The sequence below is a fragment of the Pimephales promelas genome, chromosome 10 (assembly GCF_988280905.1).
Source record: "Pimephales promelas chromosome 10, fPimPro1.hap1.1, whole genome shotgun sequence".
NCBI classification, from domain to species: Eukaryota; Metazoa; Chordata; class Actinopteri; order Cypriniformes; family Leuciscidae; genus Pimephales; species Pimephales promelas.
Window position 1 is genome coordinate 19,006,986 of NC_142778.1, and position 23,029 is coordinate 19,030,014.

The 23,029-nt window shown below is 37.2% G+C and overlaps 1 protein-coding gene across 3 annotated transcripts in view; it reads right to left on the reverse strand.

The window, feature by feature from the left end:
• The window catches only part of fam168a (family with sequence similarity 168 member A), a 58,960-nt gene extending 58,239 nt beyond the window's left edge, over window positions 1-721 (reverse strand). The window contains exon 1 of one of the 3 annotated variants that reach the window (XM_039663699.2): window positions 571-721. The gene's annotated coding sequence lies outside the window, so the exon portion shown is untranslated. The remainder of the gene's footprint in view (window positions 1-570) is intronic. The other 2 variants (XM_039663698.2, XM_039663700.2) reach the window with 2 other exon arrangements.
• Window positions 722-23,029: the final 22,308 nt, after the last annotated feature.

A 23,029-nucleotide genomic window follows, 5' to 3' on the forward strand; every position in this document is an offset into this window, starting at 1 on the left:
AATTAGCATCGTGGATCAATGCAACAATAATGAGAGAAAGTAGCATAGGCGCTCGAATGCGCGTTACAATGTAACGCAGAACAACAAAAGATCTTTATTGCGTCATAATCGCTGTTACATTGTTGCACATGGATGCGTCTGATTTTTTGATTGCGCTTCGTGTTTCCTCATAACAGCGTTTATGATTTGATCTCTTGTGTGTTTAAAGGCCCCAAACTCCTCCAGACACCATTTTGAGTGTCTCTGTGTCTCAGCTCTATGGAATGTCCAAATGCATGACAAGGGAATGAACAAAGTCAGCATGAAAAAAAAAATCCATCTCATTCATGGATCCGTCCGGAAAACGGCGTTAACCGATATTCTAAACTCGAATAGGAGAAGCGAGTGCATTTGTTTTTCTCTTCAATCGCCATCAGACAGGATTAGAACGAGCCTCACCATCACTAACTCACACTGGCAGGGGGAAAGCATTGCTGCTGTTTGATGGTGGTGAAGCTCTAATGGTGGTTGGATGGTGTTTCTGGACTTTGAAAATCACTACTACATCAAACTACATAAAATGTTACTTACCGGTATGCGAGAGTTGAAATAGGTCTCCTTGATCCAGTCTGTGATCCCGGTTTAGAGCGATCTTCTGGGTTGCTGAGGGTCAGTCTATTCTCCGCGAGTGTGAAGGTTTCCTCCTCCGGTTGATTTTTCAGGCTGTATGGAAGCACATAAAGCGATGGGGGATGGGGGATGCCAGAAGAGAAGAGAGGAAGGGAGGGGGATAGAAAGAGAGCGACAGAGAGAGAGTGAGAGAGGGGGGCAGCTACATGGAAACACAAGGGGAGGACCTCTGTGCCTGACGCACGACTGAACGCACCAGTCACTCAGTGCATCATCCATTCGCCATATGAACAAGCAAAAATCATCCAATATGGCCAAATACGAATGCATGCGTGTGAATGGAAATAAACCATACTAAATTATGCTCTAACAATCCATATGCATGAACATTCATACATGTGTATATGTGTGTAAAAAACAGCCTAAGTAAAAGTCAGAAAAATGCGCCAGTACGCACTCCCCCACATGTACGCACTTTTTTTTTGTTAAGTGTTGGTGCAGGAAATGTAGGCCTTTTATTGCAAAAACATCAATATTATATATATATATATATATATATATATATATATATATATATATATATATATATATATTACTGTTATCATTAACAACAACATCAACAATGATAATAACAATAAATATTTGTATCAATCAAATATAAGAATATTTTAGTATTGCCCGTATTTCCATATATTGTATTGATCATATATAGGAATATATAATAAATCTTTTAAAAAAAAAAAAAAAAACACGAGTTGATAGTGACGAAAATGTATTTGTAATGTATTTTTCGCAGGCAGCCTATTAAACGAATAATGCATACCAATTCTATACTTTTACAATTGATCTTACAGTTGTTGTTTTTTTTTTGACTTAAATTATGCATAATATAAATGATATATAGCCTAAAGATAATTATAAAATAATAATAATAAAAACAACTATATAATAATACAATATAATATAATATAATATAATCTCGCGCCCTCTAATAAACCTCTAAATGGGGTACTAGAGAGAGGGAAGAAAGTAATGGAAATTAAACGAAATATGTAAACTAGTCATAATTCTACAAGTGGGGCATTTAATAAAACTTAGGATCATTCTGAATGGCCAATTTCCTAGTGAACCGGATAAAGAGAATTCAGCTCGGTTAGCTGGGAAAGAACAACAATGCCACCTTGTGTTTCGAACATGATATAGCTAAGATCACGTTTCATCTGTATTGCCTTTTCTTTTTTGTTCTTGAAAGATTATTTGAAACGTATCCAATGTATATTACATAAATTCCCTAACAAAAAGGAAGCCTATTATGTGACATTGTCTAGGTTGGCCCTATGGCATGCCTAATTATGTAGTATAGAGCTATATAACATATTACACAGTACAGTAGGCTGCTGCAAAGAGCACAATGTTATTTTCATGATGGTTTAAACTTAATACAATACCGTAATACATGCTATTTCATGATTTTTACATGTTTTACTTTCTACATCTTTAAACAGTATAGAGACGAAAGTCAGAGAAAAGTGTCAGCAGAGATTGTTCTTAATTAAAAAAAAAAGTAGAGTTATGAGATAATACGCTCAACAGCACCCTCCACTGACAGTGAACAGAGTGACAGACAGTCTTATGAATTTACTGTCTTACAGTAAATGAATATCTTACAAATATAGGACATTTGGATTAGAGTCTCTTTTTTACAACAATGCTTTCAAAGCAGATCGAGGCTACAAATAACTGTTTCACCATTTCCTAGAATATTATCTGTGGTAGCCTACTATGTCCATAATACCATACTATGTTATATCATAATAAGGCAAAGTAGTTAAAGCTCTCAGGAGAGGAAATTAAACACATTGTAGGCCTATCAAACCTACAAGGTTCAAACTAAAGACAAACTACAATATCACCTTTTAAGGTTAAGGGTAGGCCTACTGCAATTCTGCAAATGATACTTATATGTTATGTAAGTAAGAATTATTTTTGTATGTTCTATTATACAAAAAGTATTTTCTATTATATAAAGTGTCTCTTATCTTTTAGATAGCTGTTTGCTTCTTAAATGTACCAAATTCATTCATTATTTATCATCTTTAAGTGTCACTATCCCGGTGTTGTGCCTGTTTGGTATAGACTTTTATGTTGAATGGTTTTTATGTTCCTATTGTTTCTATGTTCATTCCTGTGGCCATGTTTGTAGTTTTCCATGTTGATTTGTCTTCCCCAGGTTTGTCTTGTTACTTGTTATCTTGTTAAGCTTGTTTGCCCCTGTGTATAAATAGCCTCTGTGTTTCACTTGTTCTCTGTCAGTTGTCATGCCCTGCTCGTTAAAATGCTCTGATACCAACAACCGATACCATGCAGCGTGTGCACAGAGTTTGTGTCCAGTAGGTAGTGATGGCAAAATGAGGCTTCCTGCAGTCCATTGCTTCACCTAAAGGTTCATTACTCGAAGCTTACTAGTGACACCTAGCTACTGTACAAAGAAATAGCAGAAAAATTAATTCTGAACCTGACCACATATGATGTTTGTGTATATCATGGTGGAGGGAGGTAAACTGCACAGAATAGTCTGGGGTGGTAAAAGTTAAGAATTGTTTCTGGGGGTTTTGTGCAGCGACCTGTTTCTAGTTTTAGTGCAGTGTTGTGCTTATGGGACTGGGGATATTAGAGAAGCAAACTCCAACACTACAGTTGGCTCCATATTACCAGGAAAAATGAAGAGTTGCAAAAAGCAAACATATCCAAAAGACAATCAAAAACAAAAAGCAGTCCAGTCCAGATCCAAAAATCCAAAGTAATCCAAATAATGTTATGTAATAAATATCCACAAGTTTCCGAGGGGCGCTCCTGTAAAAAATAAAGTGGGTGAAACTTTCGGTGACGCGACGGAAGTAGCATTCCAATGGTATTTTGTGTGTTAGTTAGCGAAGATGCTAGCTGTTTTTCGGAGAATTATTTTACTATTTTAAGACGCAAATCTTTATGAGAGATGTCGTTACGGAGCTCAGGGACAATATGTGCTGTTCGCGGTTGTATGTATAACCGGACTAAACTAGTTCAGTGGCTTAAACGTGATTGTTTTGAACATAAGCTGAAAACGAGTGATCCTGCCAGAGCCCGTCTCTGATCCTGCCAACGACTGTAACGTTAGTTTCCATCACCTCCCAAAAGACGACGAATCTTCCTGTGTACATTTTTTTTAATTCTTTATATTTTATAAACTCTATCAGCATGTGATTGGCTGTTCGCTACTGATGTTACACCTAAACTCAGGATCAAAGCCTGTGTTGACAGAATACCAAATGTGCCAGTTAATGTATTCAAGTAGCACAAGCACATTCATTTATAATTTTGAATAAACTCCAAAGCACAATGACTAAGTGTGTATTTTTTTATTTGAATTGTTTGTCAGCTCGCACAACTGTCTGTCACCATGCCTTGATGAGTATTGATAATTAATAATGTTATTATAATACTCCCAATCAACGACTGCGGAGGGTAAAGGTACTGTTATTTCACCCTTTTTAATTTCGTTGAGGTTGTGTTCCCACATCGTTAGCTAGTTTGGATCGCTATAACTTGAATGACTGTCAACTGTTGAATGAACGAGTGTGAAGTATGTCAAGTCGCGCTTTGTTTACTTCCAACCGGAAGTCGCGCCCACTTTTGACGCAAGGCCTCATGGGGCGTAGGAAACTTGTGGATAACAAGACTATAATATAGGTACTATAATTATTAAAGGGATACTTCAGGATTTAGCATTAAGCTTTGTATTAGTAGAAAACTTGTAGTATTTTTGAATTACCATGCTTCCCAGACAGCAAACTGACATTGAATCAACATGGAAACGACGTCTCTCATGACATTGAAACAACGTTGATTTTGCTCATCGAATTAACGTTGAACCAACGTCAGACGCGGCATTCTTCAAAGCTAAATGAAAATCGAAAATTGGTTTGCTTTCATAACGTTGAAACAACGTTGATTTCAAGTTGATTTTCCGTTAGTTTTGAAAGAATGACGCGTGTGACGTTGGTTCAACGTTAATTCGATGAGCAAAACAATGTCAGATCAACGTTGTTTCGATGTCATGTTTCCACGTTGATTCAATGTCAGTTTGCCGTCTGGGTTGACGGGGGTTTCAGTCCTGCCTGCCCTGCCATGGTGGTCTACTGCTACGCCTTGGTTGTCTTCAGCTCTACCTGATTCGAAGTTTCATCAGCTCAGTTGAAGTGGTCTTCAGTCCCGTCTGCTCTGGCGTGGGGGTCTCCAGTTCCACCAGCTCTGCTGAAATGGTCTTCAGCTCCGTCTGCCCTATCATAGTGGTCATCGGCTCTGCCACTGGCTTGGCCCTGCTTCCCTCCACCTATTCCACCTATTCCACCTTCACTACACCTCCCTCCTGGACTGTTTTGGACCGTCTGGCCGCTTCGTTGAAGACGGCTCTGTCACGATCCCGGTGTTGTGACCAGTAGCGGTTCTAGGCACGGGCGAACCGGGCAGTCGCCCGGGGCGGCATCTCTTCATGTCACATGGGGGGCGGCACGAGCAGTTAAAAAAATCCTCTGTGCCGGGAAGGTTTTCTATTTTTTATCATTTCAATTCAATTATTGGCAATGGCGCCCCTGCTTGCGAAGAAAGGGGCCGTGCACAGAAGCAATATCAAGGGGGTCTCTTGATTAGTTCACGTTTCGCATCTTTTGCGCGCTTGAGGTCGTTATTTCAAATAGGCGATTTTAGGCGCACAGGAAGCGCGCTCATTACGCGCTCGCGGAAGGTGTGCTCATAATCTTTTCAGTATGGGAGTGCACGTGCACCCAAACACTTGGGTGTTTTTTTCTCTTCTCCGTAAAGAAATCTTTTAGCAGAGCTTCAGCAAGCGTTTTTCTGTGGTGGAAATACATTAGCTACTAAAACTTCTTTGCCATTGTGGAGAGCGCAGTGCATGGTTGTATAACAACGACAGCCATGGGAAAATCGGACCGAATTTTACAATTAATAATAAAAGATCAGCTACTGTGTATTATAAATGTCAGGAATGTATCTTTATTGACTCATTCTTTTTATAGAGATGATTGAATGCTGAAATATGAGGTTTATATATTTTTTAAATCTTTTGTGTTAACCTTTTTTTAAGTTTAGTAGGTAAGATAAAAGACACTCCTTAAAAACAAATCTTTAATGTTATTAACTTGGTGAATTGATTTCATTGTGTATTAGGCTTTTTGAACAAGATTCTGTGTATTGTATGTGATCATGTTGGTCACTATATTCATGAAATGAAAATAATTTACATAATGATCAACTTTGTGTTTTTACAGTAGCCAATATGCAAAGTAGAATGTTCTATTTTCTAAATAATCTCTGATTCTGTCCTTTTCTCTGACATTTTAAGAGTGACATAGGGCTACAAAAGCTATTTTAGGTCTATAACAGTTTGGATGGTTGTTAATATGATAGCTGTTCAAAATTATTTAAGAGATAAGTATTGTGTTACTCAATAGGCCTAAGTGTCTCTCTGACGCTTTTACTTTTAAAAACTCCATTTCGTGACAAAGTATACTTTGACAAGTCATAACTAAAAGTGTGCCATGCACATAATTCAAGGCAATAACCAATGCGCTAATGGTTACTTCCTCACTTTAAAGTTAGATTAATCTAGCAAAATAACTGGATTCTATTAACTGTGTTTTTCAAATGAACGGAATGTGATTTTATTTTTGGGGTGTTTTTTTTTTTTTTTTTGGTTGGTTGGTTGGTTGGTTGTTTTTTTTTTTTTGGTGGTGGTGGTGGTGGTGGGGGGGGGGGGGTTGGGGGGGCTCGAAGGGGGTCTCGCCCTGGGTGTAATTCAAAGTAGAACCGCCACTGGTTGTGACTGTTTTGTATGGACTTTTATGTTTTTTTTATGTTCCTATTGTTTCATTCTTGTGTCTTGTTCCTGTGGCCATATTTGTAGTTTTGAAGTTTTCCCTGTTGATTAGTCATCCCCAGGTGTGTCTTGTTACTTGTTATCTTTTTTTTTTTAGCTTATTTGCTCCTCTGTAACCCTTGTTTCACTTTTTCTCTGTCAGTTGTTAGATGTAGATGATTACTGTTTATGCTTTCATTCCATGTTTCCTAGTTTCTCTTTTGACTTTAAACTCTGATTGCATGTGGATCCTTTTCTCTGCCTGTCTTAATGCCCAACTGTAACAAAGTGGAACCTCAAATCTTAAAAAGTTTCTTAACTGTTGTTGGCAATTTTGTTTGCTTATTCAATTTTCTGCCTGTTACTCTAAATTATAACATTACATACACTTGGACTCTTCTCCAAACATCAATCTGTGACAGAAAATACTCAATACTATGACATTGAATCACCACAAGAGGGAAATGAGGCTCTATTTTCACTGGGCTAGAACATCTGCCATTTAATGAGGTCAATGAAACTTTAATCTGATTAAATATGATCGTAATTCAGAAAAAGGGGTTCCCAAACAGAATCATTTGACATTGTTCTGGCCCATGTGTGTCTAACCCTAATGTGTCAAATACAACAAAAGATTATTGAATCACAAGACAATACTATTTCAAACTACTTCACAATTCCATGTTGTTTCATTCAATGTGTTATCTGCAATATTGGTAACACTTTATTTTACAGTGTCCTTGTTACATACAGTATGTTACATCTACTTGGTGTAGTAATAACAATAAATAATGTGTTGCAACTCTAAACTACCCTTTTCCAAACCCCACCATGTAGTAAGTACATTTTGTTAATTGATATTAGTTAGTATGTAAATGTAAAATTATAGTGTAACAAAGACACATTAAAATAAAGTGTAAAGTGATTCAGAGGAGTGCAGGTTCTTTTTACTCATTGGTTTATGCAGTCAGTGGATTTCTTTTTGTCAAATGTTTTCTTTGCTTCCCCAAAAACAGTATCAGTGATTAAATATTTGAATAAATTAATGCAAATACCACAGTAAACGGATTTCCAATGTGCCTGCCTACCATGGAGCTCCAAGCATTTCCAAAAACACTGCGGTATTTTACCAAATATCCAACACCATGGTACTGATATTGGTAAGCTGGTATGACCTGTTCAACCTAATTAAAGGGATTGTTCAGCCAAAAATGTTTCCCATTGACTTCTAAAGATTTTTTTTTCCATACTATAGAAGTCAATGTGGCCAATCAGCTGTTTGGTTGCCAATTATCTTTAAAATATCTTCTTTCGTGTTCAGCAGAAGAAAGTAATTCCTACAGGTTTGGAACAACTAGAGGGTGAATAAATTATGACAGAATTTCCATTTTTGGGTGAACCATCCCTTAGATAAGCACTAATAAAGATATACATGCTTATGTTTGAGTGGTTAATTCCACCTCTTCTCTCCCTGAAAACAGACAGAACTTAATTCTCTCATAGAAGTGTGCACCCCTGATGTTTTCTGATGTATACATAACAAGGTCTGGTGAAGTCAGACATGACAAGGTGCCAAAACCCTCCTCACACATCACCCTAACACAAACAGCACTGAGCAGAACCATTTTTAACGGGTGAATGTATGCAACACAGGTGTGGAGAGCAGAGGACACTGCAGTATGCTAATAAAAAGTGTTAATGCGTCAACCCTCATCTGAGGACGCAAAGCGCAACCTCCGCACCACTGCTGCGTGTGACAAAAGCAATTAATGAAACAGCAAGATCAAAAGAACTAGTTGAAGCACCCAGTGAACAAAATCATTTTCATTCCTACTAAGATGACATGCTCCTCACAAAAGTGTCCAGAAATTAGTTCGACACAATCTTTACAACTGACTGTCTGCACTTTCATTTTGCAAGTGACAAAATCAGATCGGTTTGTTTCAAGTCTAATTTGGCTTTTAAAACAAATGGAAAGATTTGCTTACTTAGTATTTTTGCTCTTTTTTCGATTGCAAATACGTCACGACAAATCGGTTTTTGGCATGGTAATGGATATGACAAGGATATGTTTGGTGTTGGCAGAATAGACCTGCTTCGCTGCTACTGCTTTATTGCTGCTGCTCCAGCAGAGCAAATATGGGACTTGCTACTGCCAATACATACAAAACACACTGCTGTGAGCAAGTAAGCAAGTTACCTGCTGCTGCGGTCAAATATATCGTACATGAATTACCTGTAGCAGATATATACAGGATCTAATCTGGAGGATTTCTGAAAGCACACTGGAACTTTTGCAGCAAATGCTGACCAGGTATTTGAAAGTTGAGCTGTGAGCTCATTGGTTACTGATACAGCAGGAACTAATCAGCTCTGTTCTATAGAGAATAGTGTAATTGGTAAGCATATTGAGTTAAGAACTTAGAAGCCTGAATCATAGAGTTTTAAGACAGAACTTTGTATTTAACTCTTCTTTTCTAAAAAAAAATAATAATCTGCTATTATGGATATTTTGATAATTGGAAAACAAGACAAAAACTCTAAGGGAGAAGTTACTTTTTTTGCTGTATATTTATTTCAACTTGTATCACCATTCCTCTAATTTTCCACCAGAGAATAAGTGCATATTCAATCTAGTCATTCCGAAGGCGACCTTGTGGACTTTGAGATCTTGGACCTTCCACCTTGTGGAAACTATACAAGAGATATACTGTAATAGAGAGCTGCAGGGATGATGGATTTTTGTAAGCTAGCATCAGCCTGGACAAAAAGACATTATGATCCTTGTATAACCAAAAGCCAATTGGGTAACACTTTATTTGAAGGGGTGTGCATAAGACTGACATGACACTGCCATAAACATGACATAACACCTGTCATGAACATGAAGAAGTCTTTATGAATATTTATGACTGTTGTCATTCGGTAAATTATGACACTTTTAATGCAAAGTTGACATTGTTTAAAATGTCTTCGTTATGACAACTTGACATTAACCAAGACAAAAATGTATTTGTTATGACAACTTGACATTAACCAAGAAATCATAACCTGTCAACCTGTCACAAATATGTCATGACATGCAGGTCTAATTATCAAACTTAAAGAAGTTATTTAGCTTTGTGTTAACATTACATTACCCTGTCATATTTTATGGTTGGTTTTAACTTTGGTTGTCATGACACCATTATAACTGTGACATGAATATTTTACTTGTCCTAAAGTAAAGTGGAACACATTGTACTAGTTATAAAGATGTCATTAAGGGTTATTACACTGTCAAATTGATTTAACAACAGTGCCATTAATATTTCCCCTTACCTCAAGTAAAGTGGAACACGTTGGACTATATGATTTCTTGGTTAATGTCAAGTTGTTATAATCAAGACATTTTCGTCTTGGTTAATGTCAAGTTGTCATAACAAAGACATTTTAAACAATGTCAACTTTGCATTAAAAGGGTCATAATTTACCGAATGACACTTAATGACAACAGTCATAAACATTCATAAAGACTCCTTCATGTTCATGACAGGTGTTATGTCATGTTTATGACAATGTCATGTCAGTCTTATGCACACCCCTTCAAATAAAGTGTTAACGCCAATTGACTTCAGGACAAGGGACCCGGAAGTGCAATTTCCAAGTTTTAGGACTCTATTCTAAAGCAGTTATATCTTTATATCTTTGACATCACATACTCATTCACACACTAGTCTTTTGAGGTAACCTGAAGTCAACAAAGTGAGTAAAACTTCATGAATAGGTCAACTTCTGTTCTCATAAACATCATGAAGGCATCCTGATATGTGTAGTCCAGCTCATTGTTGCGTCTCTACACGTCTGGTTTCAAACCCTCAGATATTGCAGAGTGTTTGATCTTATTTTGTTTGTAATTCTGCATAGAGTGAGAAAAAAAAAATCAGGGACTGACTTTTTCCTTTGTATTTCTTCTTTTTTTCCCCCCCTTCCGGGTCCCACAGAGATACTGATGTGACTTTGAATGAAGAACCTGAGGGCATAGCGTTGATATTGGTAGGCCTCAAGAGACTCTACAATCTCGTATGACTTCTAAAAAGTCCTACAACAAGCCCAGAGAGCCTTGATTCTGTAGCAGTCGAACACCGCTGAGTTAAAACGGGACAGAGAGAGACAGACAGAGAGAGAGAGCAACAGTCTTGAGAAGTACGTTTGGCAGGTACAAGGACAACACATGACAGCCATCAAGAGGACAAGAACACATTTCAGAGAGACTCTTGTCAGAAAATAGTTGAGTTGTCTCTTTGTTGTCAGAGCCGGTTCCAAATTGCACCATGGAGAGGTAACTCCGGTCAACGACTGTTTTGCCAAGGACAAGCAAACATTTACCATCTGAGTGTTTTACATCAAATGAAGTACCTGAATGCCTTGAGGCAAAAATTGCAAACAGCTGAAATAGTGAATGTCATATTACTGCATTATTACTGCATCTTAACTAAAAGTGGTGTGTGTTTTAACTCGATGAGATCTGCTGGTACCCTCCAAAAAGAAGGCAACCAGTGAATGTTGAGCAAGACATAAACCAGCAAGACGTCTCTGGTCAACCATACCAACGGCACAAACCCTCTTTTGGCATTAAATTTACTAAAGGCAGTGCTGACCGTATTGCATATGCATGTTTAGGTAAATCTGTTCAGTAAATCTGGCTCTCTATTGGCTATGCAAGCCAACAAAAACCAGGAGACTCATTCTGCAATGCTGACATCAACATTAGCAATAGCAGCCATGTCAACTATATTAAAAAAAGGTCAAGCAAACCTGGCAATAAAAACATGCAAATTAATTGTTAAATGGATGACGAGTACCCTTGAACTAGTTCGGATTTCTATGACTTTTTCACCACCTTTTCTGTCATTTTACTGTTCCAAAATTGTTCAAATTGCGACTGATTTGCTAATGAAACTTTCAGGCCAACTTTTGAATCAGTTGACCGATTTAAAAGGAACCAACAAAAAAAAAAAAGAAAAGTTTTACTCTAAAAAAAGAGCAATGTCTATTAACAGAATCAGCATTGTTAGTACACTAAAAATACATTCAAAATCTAATAATAGTTTTTAATAAAGATGAAGTAAATATCGGACAAAAACAAATTGAATCTGAAATAAATAAGTTGAATAAAATAAAAATTGAAAAAATAAGTTAAAATAACACAAAAAATCTATTGTTTTAATATTTTATTAATTTTCATGATTTCAAAATTTCCTAAACAATTTTCACTCAGAAATTGCTAGTAATTTTCACAATTAAAACACATATGGCATTTTGAAGTAGAAAAACTGAAATAGTATTTTCTTGTAAAAAGTACTTCAGTAATTGTGTTTTTTTACCTTAAAAAGTACAGTCAATGCATGTCCTGCTAGTTTGCTGGGGTGTTTTTGCCAGACAAGGTTCACTGTAGTGATGTTTTCTGATGTTATACCCTTCCATAAATTAATAATGTTTATAGAGTGTCATATACCTGGGCATTACTTTTTAATTTTACTTAATGCACTTTAATGTGAGAGTGACAATAAAACGTAGCTGAACTTTAGCTTCTTATCTTAACTTACCTAAACTAATTTAAAAAAAAAGAGCAAACTAAATCAGCAGATCCCCTGCAGTACCACTGCTTAACCTCCAGACGTCAGTCAAAGTGTATTGTTTGATGAAGACAGATCAGTTAATGTAAAGTGAATAAGGTACTTTGACTTCTAAATGCAGAAGCTGTCTCATTATTCCACCACGGTGACCTCTGGGGTCTCACAAAAGCTCAGGCGCTAAAGAGGCGGCAGCAATGAGGGCTTCCAGTTTGGCTTCATTAAAGATGAAACAGAAAACACAAACACTCGCTGATTGATACAAGGGGTTTTGCATGAAGCCTCCGTGCCTTGGACTTCTGAAGGTGTGCATGTCTATCCATTAACAGCCCATTATGTTCAGCACCAGAGCTCTTAAGCACATCTCCACGAACACCTCGTCACTGAACTCTCATCAAAGGGCCACAGAGAAGAGAAGAATGAAATAAATCAAAGAGGGAAAAAAATCATTTCAGAGCAAAAGGTCTTGACGAAGTCAAAAAAAATAAGACTGAAACCTGCTGTTTACCTCACAGGGAGATTTATGGTTAGGGTGTCTAAAATGCCCATGGGTTTATGCACAATTCAGAGTTGAATTGAAAATACCTTAGCTGAGTTTCATTTTAGTCAACAAACAGAATGTAGAATTGCTAATTGAATTTGAAATAGTTGAAAACTAATAACTAATTTTTAACTTCAAAATCAAAGGCACATTAGAACGATGGCTTGAGAAACATGTTGGACAGATTTGAAAAAAGGTTAAAAAAGCCTTTGAAGTTTGAAGGTTAATATTATGTTATTATATATATATATATATATATATATATACTCATTGCATGCGAAGTGAGACATTTCAAGCCTTTAAATAAAATCATGATTACGGCTTACAGCTATGAAAACCTTTCACAATATTCTAATTGTGAATTGAGTTTTCATAAGCCGTGAGCAATAATAATAAAAATGAGAACAAATAAAAGTTTGAAAAACTCTATATAATATTAGTTTCACGTTTTAAGTTGAATTACTGAAATAAATGAACTTTTGCATGATATTCAGATTTTTCAAGTTTCATCTAGATAGATAGATAGATAGATAGATAGATAGATAGATAGATAGATAGATAGATACTAAGCAGGTGCAAGGAATCAATTTAGATTATGTTGGACATTCTTTATGTACCAGCACACATGAACGCACATGCGCACGCACACACACACACACACACACACACACACACACACGCACGCACTTAGTTTGATGTGACTTTGAAGCAAAGCTCAGTGGAGATGTCTTCCCCTGAGCTTTCCAGCTGTTTCCATTTGTATTCATAGCAGACAGCGACCACAGTCACAGCTATAATACAGAGAACTTCCTGTACTGTAGATTCATTTTACTTTCCTCAACTTTCTTCTCTTTCAATGTATCTTAAAATATAGCATTTATAGCATAATACGCAGACTTCACCCTCTGCTTTCAGTATGCATTTATATTCTTTCATTAACAATGTTTACACTTCAAATTAAATTTCCATGTTTGATTTGAGAGCTACAGCATAGGGATTTTCAGTGAATAAACACTAGCCAAAATTTTTGAGAAATGAACTGTGTTGCATAAACGTCACTCCCGTAAATGACTGAACGCTGTGTGTGTAAAATGAGATTAAGCTCTCAGAAGAGAAGCCAGATTTATCTCCATTGTCCTGAGAGAAGTCATTACACAGAGAGAAAACATGGAGGTGATGGTCTCATAATACCTGGAATAAAACACAACACTAGTGTTTGCAACTCTAGTTGCTCTTTTTTTGGAGATTGATAAGAAGGTTGAGTTGATGTTCTAGTCATGATATCAAAGAATATTGTTCCTCTCAGTGTGCACTACCATTTCTTTTACAAATTGGGAATTGGGTAAACCGAGTCTCAACTTTCTGTTTATTAAGGAGAGAACTTTCAGATGGAGTCCTGCTAAGTCTGCACTTCTCTACTGGAGTTAGGATGAATGGAGCCAGTGGGGGAGAGAGCGAGAGACCAACAGAATTCAGAAAACAGCAGTTTCATGCACTCACCACCTGGGAAAATGATGCTATACAAGCAACTTTCTTCATTGCACTAGTTCCATGAATGTAGTTGTCACAGGTCGGGGCAGGCCAAACCCTTGGGGAGCCTGACGGAGGACGGAGCAAGGAGGACAGACAAGGAGGGAATCAATTAAAACCAAGTTTCTATTAATTATAAAAAGAATCTTTAAAAGAGGGCAGGTCAGGGCTGCTTTGTGTCACTTTCTCCGGGGGTCAACCAGGGGGAATTTACAGCACTTATCCCTTTCGTTGCAGGCTGGTAGTCACGAACTTGCTGCAGGAAGCTTCAGGCTGGAGGTCTCGCTGCAAGCAGACAGGTAAGTACACAGGCAGGCAATTCTCTTCACTGCAGGGTCAGCAGACACAGAGCGGCTGGCGTTTTACTGCAAAGCAGACAGGTGAGTATGCAAGTACGTACTCCTCATACAAACACACAATCCTCGTCTTAGCACATAATCCTCTTCTTCTTCCTAGACAGACAGAGAACTTACGGCTAGAGGTCTCCACTGCAAAGCAGTCGGGTGTAAGTATACAGGCACGTAGTCCTCTTCACTGCAAAGCAGTCGATGAGTATGCGAGTACGTACTGAATGAAATGGTCAATAAAATCAAAGCTGGTGGGGCTGGTGCTGTTAGCAGAAGTAATTCAAGCACAATTGTTACAATGAGCTCACAGAGAAGAGTGAAGGCACGTGCAGAGGAATTTAATAGGATATTAACAAACAAACAAAATAAACCAAACACATCAGGAAAATCAGGAAAAACCAGAGAGCAGGACAGAGACCAACGACATAACTTCGGTCATCATTGTCAAATCTTGAATGTAAACATTGGTTCCTGTTTATTTATAAATCATTTTTGGATCTATTGCCTCCATATCTGTGCTTTCATACCCAACACAAATCCGTCTGGGCCATGTCACTTCTGTTAGAGATTTTTGTAACCTCAGAAAGTTTTATCTGGTTAAATAAAGGTCAAATAATAATAATAATGATAATAACGTCCTCCAAAGGAAAATACCAAAAAATGAACACAGGGACACAAGGGCTTACTGTTCACACAGGGTCATAGACTGACAATTCCAGGGAACTAACCAAATAATAAAACTACGAAGTACTACAAAATTGCCACACAGGAAAAGAAACAGGAAAAGAACCAAGGCAAAATGCAAACTAAGAGACCACATTGAAAAAAAACACAAGAAACACAAAACCAGGGAATACATCACAACAACGCTTCTGAGGTGCTGTATACACATCACCGTTTTCAACTAAAAACGGAAAACTTTTTAAGCATTTTGGCCGTTTAAAGTCTAGCATTAACTTGCCCAATACTCAGGGGAGGTATTCTATTCGCCAGCTTGTGAATAACATCACCTTCAGAGAGAGAAAGTGTGGATCACTTGTGGATCAAGTGTGGATAACATTGTGTAAGAGGCATGATGTAACTATCCTTAAAGCACTTTTTACATTAAGTTCAGTTCCACAAACTTCAAGTCGAAGGACGTGTTGAAATAATCTGTGGAAAAATCAACAACATGCAACAGATGAGTAGATATTAAGTCAGAATATCAAAACCAGAATATTCCTTCAAGGTCAACTTTAAGGGGTCGAGTTTTAATGTCAGTTTTAGCATCTCGTACTGCCAAACATGGAACTGATTTAATACATTCATAAAGCGGATGATTTTTAAACACAGCTGAAATATCACAACAGTGTCAACTCAAACTGAAATGCTGATGTTCACCTCACTCTTCCATTTAATTATGTTGGCTTGATAATTATTCTTAGATAAAAAATGTAAATGTAAACAGTGTCTCCTCCTAGGGCTTTCTATCTACACCAAACTCAAGTCAGACCTCTGACCTGTTCTGACTCTGTGGTGTGCTATAGCTTTTCTAACCGATCCTATTTATGATTTTAGTTAAACACACAATCAAAACTACACAAAGTCTCAGACTTTCAATGAAGGGGTCAAAACTATTATACAAGAAGACTTGCAGTATAAGCTGTGTCTGAAACCGCTCACTCATTCACTCATTCACTAATCCCTATGGCATTTGAGTGCACTATATCTGTAAGGAGTGAACCAAAGGAACTGAGTGAATTCAGACGCTGAAAACTTCTTTTATCTTACATGTTACTTACTTTATAAATAACAAAAATAACAATCAATGACTTTTCTTGTAATTATACCACCGTGCCAGCTTTGTACATAGTTTCATTGATTGAAATTGTTAGAAACAATCACAAATGACTTGGTTGTTGAGCACCCTCAAACGACCGTTATGATTACATTCGAATGAATATGCTGTCTACCCACAGATGAAGAAGAAATATTTTTAAATCATCCATGAATTTATCAACTCTTCCTTAAAGTTTAACCAGTTAGCCAGAATGCCACAATTTTTCCTATATGGGGAGGCCTTACTGATCTAATTTAATTTAAAAATGAATTGATATAATATTGTATCAATATTTGAATATGTTTTATTCAAGTGATTCATAAAAAATAGGTAGAAAAAAACTAGCATAAAATAAATGTTAAAGCAGAAATTAGAAAGCTGTAAAGTAATTTCTGGTTTAAACTCACTCGCTCCGCACTTTCATGCATGCTCAATCCCCTACGCATTGGATGGTGGGAAATAGTGCTTCAGCAAGTGTACATTGAATGTAGGCTACACTTGAATTCAGAGAGTATTGTGGGTAAAAGTAGTGAACGAATGTAGGGAATTATATTTTTCATTCAGAATTCGGACACCACTACAAAATGGCCGATACCCGTTCACTATAGTCGATACGGAGCGGTTTCTAACACAGCTATAGAGTATTTAAGGTGTTTATCACTAGCTTAATCCTACACAATATGTGTTACAGTAACACAAGTGTGAGGAAGATTGAGATATTCCGTTCACTCCAAATCTTCCCTGAGATCATCCGGCCCCCGTGTGGGGTGGGGAAGTTCTACCAATTGACTGTGTGTATAGATGTATGCAGGTGCCGACCGACTTCCATATTGAAGAGACAGAGAAAACCAGTCACTCACGCTGCCTTGAGTTTACCGACTTCGAAGATCGCCACCTCCTGAGCTCCCTGGTGGTTCCAAAGACCCTCCACCTCAAGTATTGCGAGCGCTATTACCATATTAAAGAAACGTAGAAAACCAGTCACTCATGCTGCCTTGAGTTTACCGACTTCGAAGATCGCCACCTCCTGAGCTTCCTGGTAGTTCCAAAGACCCTGCATCAGGTATTTCAGGCTCTATTGCTGTTCTGAAGAAATAGAGAAAGCCTATTACTCCCGTTGCTCTGAGTTACTTACCTGAAGACCCTTGCATAAGCCCAAAGCCTGCTCCTCCTGTTCCGGGTTACTGAAGACCCTTGTAGTTTGTTCATTCTGAACTCCACCGCTGTCCCGAAGAAAGAGAGCAAGCCTGCTCCTCCTGCTGTTCTGGGTTACTGACCAGAAGATCCGCTTAGTCTGAGCTCCTGAGTTCCACCGCTGTTCTGAAGAACTAGAGAAAACCAGTCATTCACGCTGCTCTGGGTTACTCACCTGGAGGTCCTCTAAGCCCGAGCTCCCGAGCCCCACCGCTGTCCCGAGGAAATTGAGAAAGCCAGACACTCACGCTGCTGAGTTACTCTCCTGAAGATCCTCTTAGTTCGAGCATCCCGAGCTCCACCGCTGTCCTGAGGAAATAGAGGAAGCCAGACTCTCCTGAAGATCTTCTTAGTCCGAGCTCTTGAGCCCCACTGCTGTCCGGAGGGAGTAGAGAATGCCAGTCACTCACGTATTTCTGAGTTACTCCCCTGAAAATCCTCTTAGTCCAAGCATCCTGAGCTCCACCGCTGTCCTGAGGAAATATCTAATAAAGACAATTAATTTACCTTATCTTGTGTCCGGTTTTATGGTGTTCCCTTGGTGTAGCTCCTCAGAGTGGTAGTTGGTACGGGTGGTGGGCTACTGGGCTTTGTACCCACCCCGGCCGGTGACAAAAACGCTAAATAATGTGAGAAACATGCTAATCATGTTAACACCATGTTTATGTGTTGAATGATGATAGCAATGAGCTAATTCATGGTAGCAAAATGATAAAAAAAAAAAAAAACATGTTAAAAATGTATTGACACCATCCACCACATTAGCTGCAAGGCACTTACCATGAACATGGCCTCAAAAATAATTTTAAATAATTTTTATTCTGATTCTAAAATATTTTTTACTCAGTATGTTTTCCAGTACACAAATACATTTTTATTAAGTTAAAAAAAAAAAAAAAAACATTTTTAAATCAAAATGAAGCAGTCTATGCTTAAAACAAAAATCTTATCTGCCAGTGGGGACAGAAAAATTAACTTATTTTTTTTATTAACTTATTTTATTTTTTACCCCTTCGTAGATATGGTTTTCTAGCTTGTAAGCATGTAACTTGATTTATCAATGTTATATCTGTAATGGAAAACAATACAAAAATACTAATGAAGAAAACCTTTTCGCAATGTAATTTGAGTTAATTTCTTAAATTAACTTGAATCAAAATGTTGAATGGTTTGAGCTTGAGAAATTTGGGGAAATTGAGTGAGGTTTATTTTAATTGTTTTAAACTGATGAAATTGAAACCATCTACTTTCCATGCTAGGTTAACTTAAAACTATAATCATATCTAATAGTTATCACAACAACAACAACAAAACATGGGATTTGTCTCTCATGCTTAATTCATAGGATAACAAACTGCTGCAAGCAAATACACCACTTGGCCACACACTCACACACACACTCATGCACAACTGCGTAGTTGAGAGCTGTAATGTCTTTCCACTGTCAGAACATCAGCTTTGGAACCGTCTTCAGGTTTTCCCTCAGATAGCTGACTGTTCTGTGTGCTGGTTGCCCAAAGGCATTGTACAAAGCACACAAAGGGAGGCTGCTGAAACCATAGTACATATCAAGGTCTGGGAAGTTAAATTTTCCCAGTGATGCTGGGTTTTGTATCAGCCTCTTATTCTAACATTCAGTTCAAGTTAGGTTCACTCCACTTAAGCATATTTATTAATAATGTAATTAGCTTTCACTTTCACATCTTTAGTACGGCTTGAAATTCAAGTTGACAGAAATTCGCTTCACTGATGCCAATGGCACTTACAGTTATAATGACTTCAGAGTTTCAATATAAAGTCTTTTCAGTTTTAGTCACTTTTACTTTTAAGTGATGGTACAGGTTACTGAATCTGTCCTGATTTTTATTCCCTGATGTTTAGAGCGATATAAGATGAAAATGGGGAGGGGGGAAAAAACCTATCAAGGTCAACTACAGAGAATTGTCTTTGTAATTTTCTCTAAAAAGAGCATTATGCAAATTAAATTCTGCATTCTTCAAATTCAGCTTTGCCATCTGCCTCGCAATTTTCTCAAACATCATCTGATGCGAGACAGCTGGAGTAGCTTATTATGGGGACGTTCCAATTACATTTTACCATTTTCTGTATACGAGCAATGCTGTTGATCCTCGCAGGTCTTTTAAAAACGTAAATGCACAATAATTGCAGATTTTAGAAAGCTTCTGGTAAACTAGCATATGCTTCTCAATGCATTATCTCCTTATTAAAGTTTCAATATCACGTTATGTCCGCTCTTATTGCTTGTTCTACATTTGAGGATTGTTGTAGATACTTTATTGCATTGAAGTTGCATTTATGCTTTAGTGGATTTCAGCAAAAATATTGCAAGACATAGCAGTCTGTATTTCTCGGTCATATGAAAAGTTACTGCCCCAAATTCATCAATGTTGTAGTTGATTATTTACATTTTTCATGAAATTGTGTAAACATATTTGGAATATGAATGCTCTAACAAATTACCTAAGTGAAATGACCTTTTAGTCATTTGGTCATGTTGTTGTCTTTGCTGTTACTGTTAGAGGTTTACTAGTCACATCACATGTATAATTTATTGGTTATTCAAAATAAAGATGCATTTTTAATGTTTTTAAACTCTGAAATGTAATGAAGAATAAATGCTAAAATGTTGCCAAATGAAGATGCAATTTTAAATCATTTGAAAATCTGAAATGTAATGAAAAATAAATGCTAAAATGTTGCCAAAGTGAAAGATGTCTTGACGTTTTCTCATTTGGGTTAGTTTAGAATCATTCATATGTTTGTAAACTTGTAGATTTCAAGGGAAAAAGGACAGGAAACATAAAAAATGATGTGGTGGCTTTACTTAAAATTTATGCACCATTTTTGCATCATAATTTTTAAGTAATCCCAACTTAGAATCATTTTAAAATGAACAAGAAAACCTTTGTTATATGTACTTAAATATTTGAGTTCATGCAACATTTTTTACTTAAAAATATATGCATCACATTACATTTATTTTTAAGTAAAGAATGTTGCGTAAACTCAAATATTAAAACAATATAACAGTTTTTGCTGTATTTTGGATCAAAATGCGGCAAAAACAGAAGAGACTTCTTTTAAAAACATTAAACAATCAACAATCTTACTAGTAGTGTGTGTGTGTGTGTGTGTGTGTACATGTATATATATATATATATATATATATATATATATATATATACATATATATATATTCTGGTGATCAAAAACCTAAAAAGAAAAAAACAATAATTATATGTTACAAATTCTATTATTAAATGCCTAGAAATATAAAAACGAGTCTATTATAATATCTATTAATGTAAACAAAACAGAAGTTATGAAGACTTAGAGGTTTTGAACGAATCTCTTCAAAAACATTTTAACAGCCAGAATATCCAAAAAGTAAATAAAGATCTAAAATCTTTATTTGAAGCTAAACTTTAGTTTAAAGGGTATTTACTTACTTGATAATAATTTTGAAGGTTTAATAGACTGGGTTGTCGCTGTCATTTAGGAAAAATATTGTGTTTGAATCAAGATCGCAATTATTTTAATGATAAATCGTGCACACGGAGCTGTAGCCAATGTGTTTTCGAATTTAATAATTGTATGTTAATGTTAGTAGGCTAACCCGCGCCGAATTCAAGGCCTGTTTGTAAGTAACACGTTTCTAGTTGTTGATGCAAAATTAGTCGCAATTCTGAAATTCAGTTAAAAAGTTAATTTCTTGACCAAAAAATGCAACAAACTATCGAGTGTACCTTAAGTAAAAAAAAAAAAATGACTAAAATTTTTAACTGGAAAGGCATCACAGGAAATTGCGTATCACCTAGCTTGTATAGTTACTTAAAATGTTATGCTCAATTTAGCCTACTTAATTTTGAAGCATTATTTTAGTACTTGATATGACGTATGTTTTTTTATTTTATTTATTATGCATACATTTAAGTTCACCTAGTAACTTATATTTTTGAATTACATACACTATATATGTTAAAGGGGTGATAAACTGAGAAAACAAATTTTCCTTGAGATTTTGACATCTAAGAGGTCATCAATAAAACTATCCTGTAAGTTTCAGAACTGAAAACGTCTGAGTCCAATAAAAGCTTTTATTGACACCAGCCTCTGCAAACCGGTTTAGCCCCGCCCACCGAAAATAACATAGGCCTACCTCATGATGACAAACCGGATCGATCTACCGAGCAACACAGAATATTGTGCAGTGCCTGGTTGTGAAAGACGACAGTCGTTGAATAAGTTTCCTCTGGATTCCAATAGGATTGCATGGATAAACTTATTTTTAATGACGTTCCAGCTGATGAGGGTAAAACATCGTCGTCTGTTCGCTTCATTTCACTGAGGATTGTCCTGTAAACAAGACTGGATTTGCAGACCGATTAAGAGTAAAGAACGATGCTGTGCCGTCTATATCAGCCCATTCTCACCCCCAAGGCGTCACTTAACTGACGCCTTGGGAAGCATTTGACCATGCTTCAATATCTGACGCTTTAGGCGCCCATTAGCGTCAGTAAGATGACGCCCTAGGTTCGCGTTTACCCTACCCCCACCCCACACCTAAACCTAACCGCGTCCTCTAACTGACGCTTTCCTTTAGCGTCAGTTAGATGACGCCGTAGGATTGCGTCATGTAAGTGACGCTAAAGGGCGCCTAAAACGTCACATATTGAAGCATGGTCAAAGGTGACGCCTTGGGGTGAGAATGCGTTGTCTATATTGGATCTGACGTGAATTGTGCAACACACAGACTCTGGGTCGAATCATTCCGGTTGCCATTTTAGAACATTGGATGTTTCAAAATACAAGTGCATCTACGACAAGGGGTGCTTCTCAATATCCCTCCTCGTCTCCTCGCTCCTCCGTCCTCCCTCCTATGACCCGGAAAGCGATCGAGCTCAGCCATCTTGAAGGACATCTCAATTCTCTAATTGCACCGTGAGGAGTCGAGGATCGAGGAGATAGGAGGCTTCCTGAGGAGTCATAAGCGAGGATACACAGGTGCATCCTACGCGGAACTGTTATTGACTAAACGTGACGCACGTGTCAATTCTCCTCCCCCTTCACATCGGTCACAATCATTTTAATTTATACTTTACCTTTGCAGTTTATATAAACCACACATCTCAGATATTTCAACAGTATAGCCTATCTTTATTATTATTTATTATGAATTTATTAAATAACCAAACGTCAACAACATAAGGGCAGATCCTTTTAGCGCTGCTGATGACACTGTGGAGTGACGCTCGATTGATCAAGTATTCCAATGTATATAAAAAAGCTTTTATTCGATTCCTCGGTCCTCCTTTCCTTTCCTCGCTTCCTTCCCTCGCGTCCTACAGGGGGTGGAGCTGAGACGCAAGGAAAGGAAGCAAGGAAAGTAAACGAGGATGCACAAATAAGAAATGAGAAGCACCCAAGGTAAGCTGATTC